Here is an 8,399-nt window from a genome sequence, read left to right as displayed (position 1 = left end):
CATCGCCGCACGCGCCCGTCGCCGGCAGCCGTCCGGTGACCATTTGGTCCCGGGCTCATGCCTGTCGTGCTCGCACGCGCCCGTAGAGGCCTCCTGGCCGTTTAGGGTACTTGCTATCGTGCCGCAGCACCGTTTCCCTCTCGCGGCCGAACGCCGGCGTCCGCCCCGCTCGTCACCGGTGACGCTGCGGCCCTCCTCCGGCCACGCCACCGCCCCCACTAGGTGCGCCTCTGCGCGCTCGTTCGAACGAGCCCAGGCGCGCGCGGATCCGTGCCCTGTGCGCAATTTCCGGCGAACTCCGGCGGGTCTGCGTCGTGCTTTTGGTCGCCGGCGGCGAGGGCCGGCCCTGCTGACCTGGCACCGCGGGTCCCACCACCTGGGCCACTGACTGGTGGGCCCAGGACCCCCTGTTGACCTGTTGACTGGGTCAATAGCTGACTGGGCCGCCCCTATCTCACTGACCTATAGGCCCCACTTCAATAAACAAAATAAATAAAAAGAATAATTGGTTAACTAAATAGTTAGCTAATTAAAACCCTAATCTCTCACTAACTGCTGGGTCCCACCCTCTAATTAACCTGTTTAGTTAGTCTAAACCCCCTGTTAATGCCACTGACAATGACATGTGCGTCCCACTGGACCCACCTGTCTGGTTTGACTGGTCAACCGACCAGTTGACCTGCTGACATCACTCTGATGTCATGCCTACGTCACCACACACTGTTTTGGATAATGTTGGAATTAAATATATAATTAAAATCAGAAAATGATTTAAATCTTTAGAAAATCATATCTTTTAATCCGTAACTCGGATGAAAATACTTTGTACATGAAAGTTGCTCAGAACGACGAGACGATTCTGGATACGCAACCCGTTCGTCCGCCACACCTCCCTAACCTATCGAACTCGTAACTTTCCCCCTCCGACTACTCTGCTCGAAAACGTGAAACACCGGGGATACTTTCCCGGATGTTTTCCCCCTTCACCGGTACCACCTCGTACCGCGTTAGGGCACACCTAGCACCACGCTTTGTCATGTCATGCATCGTCATGCATTTGTTTGCATTATATTTATTGTTTCTTCCCCCTCTTCTCTCACTAGACACCGAGACCGACGCCGCTGCTACCCAGTACGACTACGGTGTTGACGACCCCTCTCTCTTGCCAGAGCAACCAGGCAAGCCCCCCCCCCTTGATCACCAGATATCGCCTATTCTTCTCTATACTTCTTGCATTAGAGTAGTGTAGCATGTTACTACTTTTGGTTAATCCTATACTGCTGCATAGCCTGTCCTTGCTACTTCTGTTGTTACCTTTACCTGTTATCCTACTGCTTAGTATAGGATGCTAGTGTTCCATCAGTGGCCCTACACTCTTGTCCGTCCGCCATGCTATACTATCGGGTCGTGATCACTCGGGAGGTGATCACGGGTATATACTATATACTTTATACATGATACATGTGATGACCAAAGTCGGGTTGGCTCGAGGAGTACCCGCAGTTGATTCACGAATTGGGGGCTGGAAGGACATACTTTCCCGACGGCCCTCTGTGTGGATCTTTGTGGCGAAGCGACAGGGCAGGTTGAGACCACCTAGGAGAGAGGTGGGCCTGGCCTTGGTCGGCGTTCGCGGATACTTAACACGTTTAACGAGATCTTGGTATTTCATCTGAGTCTGGCCACTGGCTTATACGCACTAACCATCTACGCAGGGACAGTTATGGGCACTCGACGTCATGGTATCAGCCGAAGCCTTCGTGACGTCAGCAACTGAGCGGCGCGCGCCGGATTGGACTGGAACGCCTACTAGGCTAGGTCTGCTTCCGGCCGCCCTCGCAACGTGCAGGTGTGCAATGGGCGATGGGCCCAGACCCCTGCGCCATAGGATTAGACCGGCGTGCTGACCTCTCTGTTGTGCCTAGGTAGGGCTGCGGCGTGTTGATCTTCTGAGGCCGGGCATGACCCAGAAAAGTGTGTCCGGCCAAATGGGATCGAGCGTGTTGGGTTATGTGGTGCACCCCTGCAGGGAAATTAATCTATTCGAATAGCCGTGATCTTCGGTAACAGGACGACTTGGAGTTGTACCTTGACCTTATGACAACTAGAACCGGATACTTAATAAAACACACCCTTCCAAGTGCCAGATACAACCGGTGATCGCTCTCTCACAGGGCGACGAGGGGAGGATCATCGGTTAGGATTATGCTATACGATGCTACTTGGAGGTCTTCAGTCTACTCTCTTCTACATGCTGCAAGACGGAGGCTGTCAGAAGCGTAGTCTTCGAAAGGACTAGCTATCCCCCTCTTATTCCGGCTTTCTGCAGTCCAGTCCACATATAATAGCCTTATTCCAGTTGATACCAATGCATACATATGTAGTATAGCTCCTTGCTTGCGAGTACTTTGGATGAGTACTCACGGTTGCTTTCTCCCTCTTTTCCCCCTATCCCTTCTACCTGGTTGTCGCAACCAGATGTTGGAGCCCAGGATCCAGACGCCACCGTTGACGATGACTCCTACTACACCGGAGGTTCCTACTACTATGTACTGCCGGCTGACGACGACCATGAGTAGTTTAGGAGGATCCCAGGCAGGAGGCCTGCGCCTCTTCCGATCTGTATCCCAGTTTGTGCTAGCCTTCTTAAGGCAAACTTGTTTAACTTATGTCTGTACTCAGATATTGTTGCTTCCGCTGACTCGTCTATGATCGAGCTCTTGTATTCGAGCCCTCGAAGCCCCTGGCTTGTAATATGATGCTTGTATGACTTATTTTATTTGAAGAGTTGTGTTGTGATATCTTCCCGTGAGTCCCTGATCTTGATCGTACACGTTTGCGTGTATGATTAGTGTGCGATTGAATCGGGGGCGTCACATTATGCCAAGTAGCACTCCGCATGAAAAATTCTCTTTTTATCATTTACCTACTCGAGGACGAGCATGAATTAAGTTTGGGGATGCCTGATACGTCTCCAACGTATCTATAATTTTTGATTGCTCCATGCTATATTATCTAATGTTTTGGACTATATTGGGCTTTATTTTCCACTTTTATATTATTTTTGGGACTAACCTATTAACCGGAGGCCCAACCCAGAATTGCTGTTTTTTGCCTATTTCAGTGTTTCGGAGAAACGGAATATCAAACGGAGTCCAAACGGAATGAAACCTTCGGGAACGTGATTTTCTCACCGGACGTGATCCAGGAGACTTGGACCCTACGCCAAGGCATCGGAGAGGCGGTCACGAGGGTGGGGGCGCGCCCCCTGCCTCGTGGGCCCCTCGGAGCTCCACCGACGTACTTCTTCCTCCTATATATACCTACGTACCCCCAAACGATTAGAACAGGAGCGAAAAACCTAATTCCACCGCCGCAACTTTCTGTATCCACGAGATCCCATCTTGGGGCCTGTTTCGGAGCTCCGCCGGAGAGGGCCGTCATCACGGAGGGCTTCTACATCATCATAGCCTCTCCGATGAAGTGTGAGTAGTTTACCTCAGACCTTCCGGTCCATAGTTAGTAGCTAGATGGCTTCTTCTCTCTTTTTGGATCTCAATACAAAGTTCTCCCCCTCTCTTGTGGAGATCTATTCGATGTAATCTTCTTTTTGCGGTGTGTTTGTTGAGACCATGAATTGTGGGTTTATGGTCAAGTCTATCTATGAATAATATTTGAATCTTCTCTGAATTCTTTTATGTATGATTGGTTATCTTTGCAAGTCTCTTAGAATTATCCGTTTGGTTTGGCCAACTAGATTGGTAGTTCTTGCCATGGGAGAAGTGCTTAGCTTTGGGTTCGATCTTGCGGTGTCCTTTCCCAGTGACAGAAGGGGCAGCAAGGCACGTATTGCATCGTTGCCATCGAGGATAACAAGATGGGGTTTATTTCATATTGCATGAATTTATCTCTCTACATCATGTCATCTTGCTTAAAGTGTTACTCTGTTTTTAACTTAATACTCTGGATGCATGCTGGATAGCGGTCGATGAGTGGAGTTGTGACACCCCTGATTTAATCGTACACTAATCATACACGCAAACGTGTACGATCAAGATCAGGGACTCACGGGAAGATATCACAACACAACTCTACAAATAAAATAAGTCATACAAGCATCATATTACAAGCCAGGGGCCTCGAGGACTCGAATACAAGAGCTCGATCATAGACGAGTCAGCGGAAGCAACAATATCTGAGTATAGACATAAGTTAAACAAGTTTGCCTTAAGAAGGCTAGCACAAACTGGGATACAGATCGAAAGAGGCGCAGGCCTCCTGCCTGGGATCCTCATAAACTACTCGTGGTCGCCGTCAGCGGGCTACACGTAGTAGTAAGCACCTCCAGTGTAATAGAAGTCGTCATGATGGTGGCGTCTGGATCCTGGGCTCCAACATCTGGTTGCGACAACCAGGTAGAAGGGAAAGGGGGAAAAGGAAGAGAAAAGCAACCGTGAGTACTCATCCAAAGTACTCGCAAGCAAGGAGCTACACTACATATGCATGGGTATATGTGTAAAGGGGCCATATTGGTGGACTGAACTGCAGAATGCCAGAAGAGAAGGGGAAAAGCCTAGCCTATCGAAGACTAGCTTCTTATGGAAACCACCATCTTGAAGCAACAGGAGGGAGTAGAGTAGCATAAAGTAAAGTAGTAGTAGTGTTATCAACCTCGGCCAGAGATCCTTTCTCGACTCCCTGCGAGAAAGCAATCCCAGAGCCATACTATCTAGTTATCATCACAATCCATTTCTCATCACCATCCAGTTCTCATCACAAGTATCCAGTTCTAGTTGTATCGATCGAGATACAACTCCAAGTGTCCGTTACCGTAGGACAGGCTATCGATAGATGTTTTCTTCCCTGCAAGGGTGCACCAACTTACCCACCACGCTCGATTAACTCCGGCCGGACACACTTACCTGGGTCATGCCCGGCCTCGGCCAAACAATACGCCGCAACCCGACCTAGGCTTAATAGAGAGGCCAGCACGCCAGACTAAACCTATGCCCCCAGGGGTCATGGGCCATCTCCCCGGGAACTCCTGCACGTTGCGAGGGCGGCCGATGAGCAGACCTAGCTACCTCCCTAAAAGGCAGGAGCTTACCAGTCCAACCCGGCGCGCGCCGCTCAAGCGCTGACGTCTATTAAGCTTCGGCTGATGTATACGACGCAGAACGCCCATACTATGCCCACGTGATGGTTAGTGCTATCAGGCCAGAGGCCCCTCGGATCAAATATCCAAATCGTAGTGGATTAGGAACGCGCGGTAACGAGCAGAGACTCACGATCGATGTGACCCTGTCACCCCGTCTTGAGTACTTGCGGCAAGGGCCAAGAATGTCAGGCCACGCCTCATAAGTATCTCGCGGGCACCTTCCAGGTCAACCCGACTCCACATCACTCGCTATTAAGCTCGCGCGGGTACCCCTCGGGGATGACCCGTCTTTAGTAACATGGCTCAGTGTAAAGTCATAGTAACCATAGTAACTGCGTGTCTAACACCAAGGGGAAAACCCAAGGAATCACCCCCGGTGAATTCCACTCGATGTTATCATCAAGGTGAACGTAAGAGGATCCACCCTCGAGGTTCACACTTGAGGGGTTGCACGACAGAGCCGTAACGGAACTGGTTAAGGAGGAAATCACCCTCGATGATCACGACCGAATAGCTACACTATAAAGATCTCATCAGGAGTGATGTATGAGGTTCACCCTTGGCACTCGATAGTAACTCTGTAGTGTTGTACAACTAGGGGGGTGATGTGCGGTGTCGGGGCCTAGACGTCGATCACGTTGATCGAGTCATCGAACATAAAGCGAGGCAACTGGGACAAGGTGGGGGTCACGTATGGATCACTAACCAACATATACTAAGCAGTTTAGAATAAGCAGGTAAGGTATGAAAACAGGTACAAAAGCAGGCTATGCATCAGAATAGGAGCAAACAATAACAGTAGCAAAATCTAATGCAAGCATGAGAGAAGGGAATGGGCGATATCGGGATGATCAAAGGGGGGGCTTGCCTGGTTGCTCTGGCAAGGAGGGGTCGTCGTCGACGTAGTCGATCACAGCGGCATCGGCAGCCACCACGGGGTCTACCGAAGAGAAGAGGGGGGAGAAACAGTAAATACATAGCAAGCAAGTGTATAACAGGACAACAGGCAGAGTTAGACGTGTTCTAACGTGGTGCTACACGATACCGGTGAAGGGGGAAGTCAACCGGGAATGTTTTCTCGGTTCCGGACCTGTGTCAGACAGATGACCGGAGAGGGAAAGTTCCATGTTCAGATAGTTAGAGGCATCTGACAGGTAAACTGACCGCATGTTCGGATTCGTCTCATCGTTCTGAGCAACTTTCATATATAAAACTTTTTCATCCGAGTTACGGATTATTTTCTGTGATTTTTCAAAGATTAAAGCATTTTCTGGAATTTATTAATATTATGAATTTAAATAGTAAAATACTTTTTACACCTAGCTGCAGCTAGCCACAGTAGCTTACAGATGGGACCAGAAGGCTGGGTTGACCCAGTCAACTAGTCCAGTCAGCAGTTGACCAGTCAACTATTGACTCGTCAACAAGGTCAAACAGGACCCACGTGTCATAGACTGAGTCTACCCAGTCAATAGTTTGAATGGTCAAACTGGACAGGGGACCCACATGTCATACATGGTAACTAAACCAGAGGTCATTTGGTTTAACTAATTAGAAAGGGGCCCAGCAGTCAGTGTCTAATTAGGCTAGCTAATTAGATTAGCCCCTAACCTAATCCAATGAAGCACTAGTAGGGCCGGCCTCTTGGAGATAGTTTGTAGCAGCAACGGTGCATCAGGCAAAGCAAGCAAGAACGGCTTCGGGTAGAGCAAGCAGCAGCAAAGTAACGCGGCAGCAAGTAGCCGCATGGAGCAGGAGCAGCGGCAAGAGGAGCCGAGGGCAGCGCAGCATCCGGCTGCAGGCGCAGGGGCGCGACCACGGGCGGCTGGGTGCGGGCACGGCGGCCAGGCGCGCGTAGGGGCGGCAGGCAGTAGCGGTTCCAGAGCAGCAGCAGCGCAGGCGGGGCAGCAAACAGCAGCAACAGTAGGGCCGCGGCGGCAGAACGCATGGCGCGCGGCAAAGCAGGATGCAGCGCGGGCGCGGGCGAGCACGGGCGAGCGCGCGTAGGGCGGCCAAGGCCGCGGCTGGACGCGACCAGAGGCGAGGGAGCGCGGGGCTGAGCAGTGGTGCCGGCTCGGACTCGACGGGGTCGAAGCCACGGGCGCACACACGATGAGCAGGAGGCTAGAGGAGAACCTACGCGATGCAACGAAGATGACGGGCACACGCGTGTGATCAATAGGCCACCGGAGTGACGCCGGCGACCAACCGTGCGGCATCAAGCTTCGGCCATGACGGTCCTACGGCCTAGAGGACGAGCTCATGCAAGAGAGGTGAGGGGGGAGGAAGAGGAGCTCACGGTGAGCCTGTAGGTGTGCATAGCGTGCTCGGGGAAGGCGAGGAGGCGACGAATTCCGGCAATGGCTTTGGCGGTGCAGATAAGGGGAACGACTCGATCCGGTCGAAGCAGAGGCACTCGGCTCGCGTTCTTCAGCGTAGAGGAAGCAGCAGAGGCGGGAGGAGCTCCTGGCGCAATCCTAGGCGACGGGGAGGGCAGTGGCCACGGGATCGATGAGGGCCATGGCGACGACGGCGTTGGGCACGTCCAGAACGGGAAGAGGGGGCGAGGAGATGGGCGAATGGGGACTAGGGTTTGCAGGGGGTTCGAGACGACCTTGTAGGACGCCGGTGCGTCGCTCGATGGCCGGCACGTGGCTGATCCGGCCATGGACGCCGTGGGCGCGTCCAGCGCGTCTCCTGTGAATAGGAGGTAGGAGGAAACCTCCTAGCGGGTTGGGCTACCTACTGGTCCTTTGGGCCTTAAGTGTACAGTAGCTAGGTTTCTCTCATTTGTTTATTTTTCTGTTTCAATTTATTCTCTGATTTCTTTTATTCACCACTGCTTTGCACTTTTTTTAATACCAATTGAATTTTGTTCATCATGAAACTTGTCACTTAAATACTTCGCGATATCTTGGAATGACACATAAAGTTTGAGGTCAATTGGAATTGTATAAATATTTGCTTATACTGAAAAGGCTATTATATTTCCTGTTGGACCACTTTACCAATCCCTACGGATTAATTGGTGGGTCAAATAAGGTTGGGTTCAACATGACAAATAATCAGGGGAATTATAGAATAATGTGAACATTTAGTTTTACTGATTGAAGAAATGCTATTTTGGACTTGAAATTTAAATTTGAATTAGACTCTGGTTTTTAACAAGTGGCAATTTGGCTTAATCAAACTTGATGACATGGCACCATTAGGGGAGATTACTGTAGTATGATTTCAGGGT

General features: G+C 50.9%; 1 long non-coding RNA gene across 1 annotated transcript; it reads right to left on the bottom strand.

Annotated features, from left to right (window-relative positions):
* Positions 1-4,092: 4,092 nt before the first annotated feature.
* Positions 4,093-7,865, bottom strand: LOC147980494 (uncharacterized). Its single transcript, XR_015619369.1, has 3 exons — positions 7,458-7,865; positions 6,027-6,098; positions 4,093-4,398 (listed from the first exon to the last, which is right to left on the bottom strand). It is a non-coding gene; the product is annotated as an uncharacterized LOC147980494 (long non-coding RNA).
* Positions 7,866-8,399: the final 534 nt, after the last annotated feature.

Source organism: Triticum urartu, chromosome 3A, assembly GCF_056163025.1.
Source record: "Triticum urartu cultivar PI428250 chromosome 3A, HENAU_Tu73, whole genome shotgun sequence".
NCBI classification, from domain to species: domain Eukaryota; kingdom Viridiplantae; phylum Streptophyta; class Magnoliopsida; order Poales; family Poaceae; genus Triticum; species Triticum urartu.
This window is presented reverse-complemented; position numbering and strand designations above follow the sequence as displayed.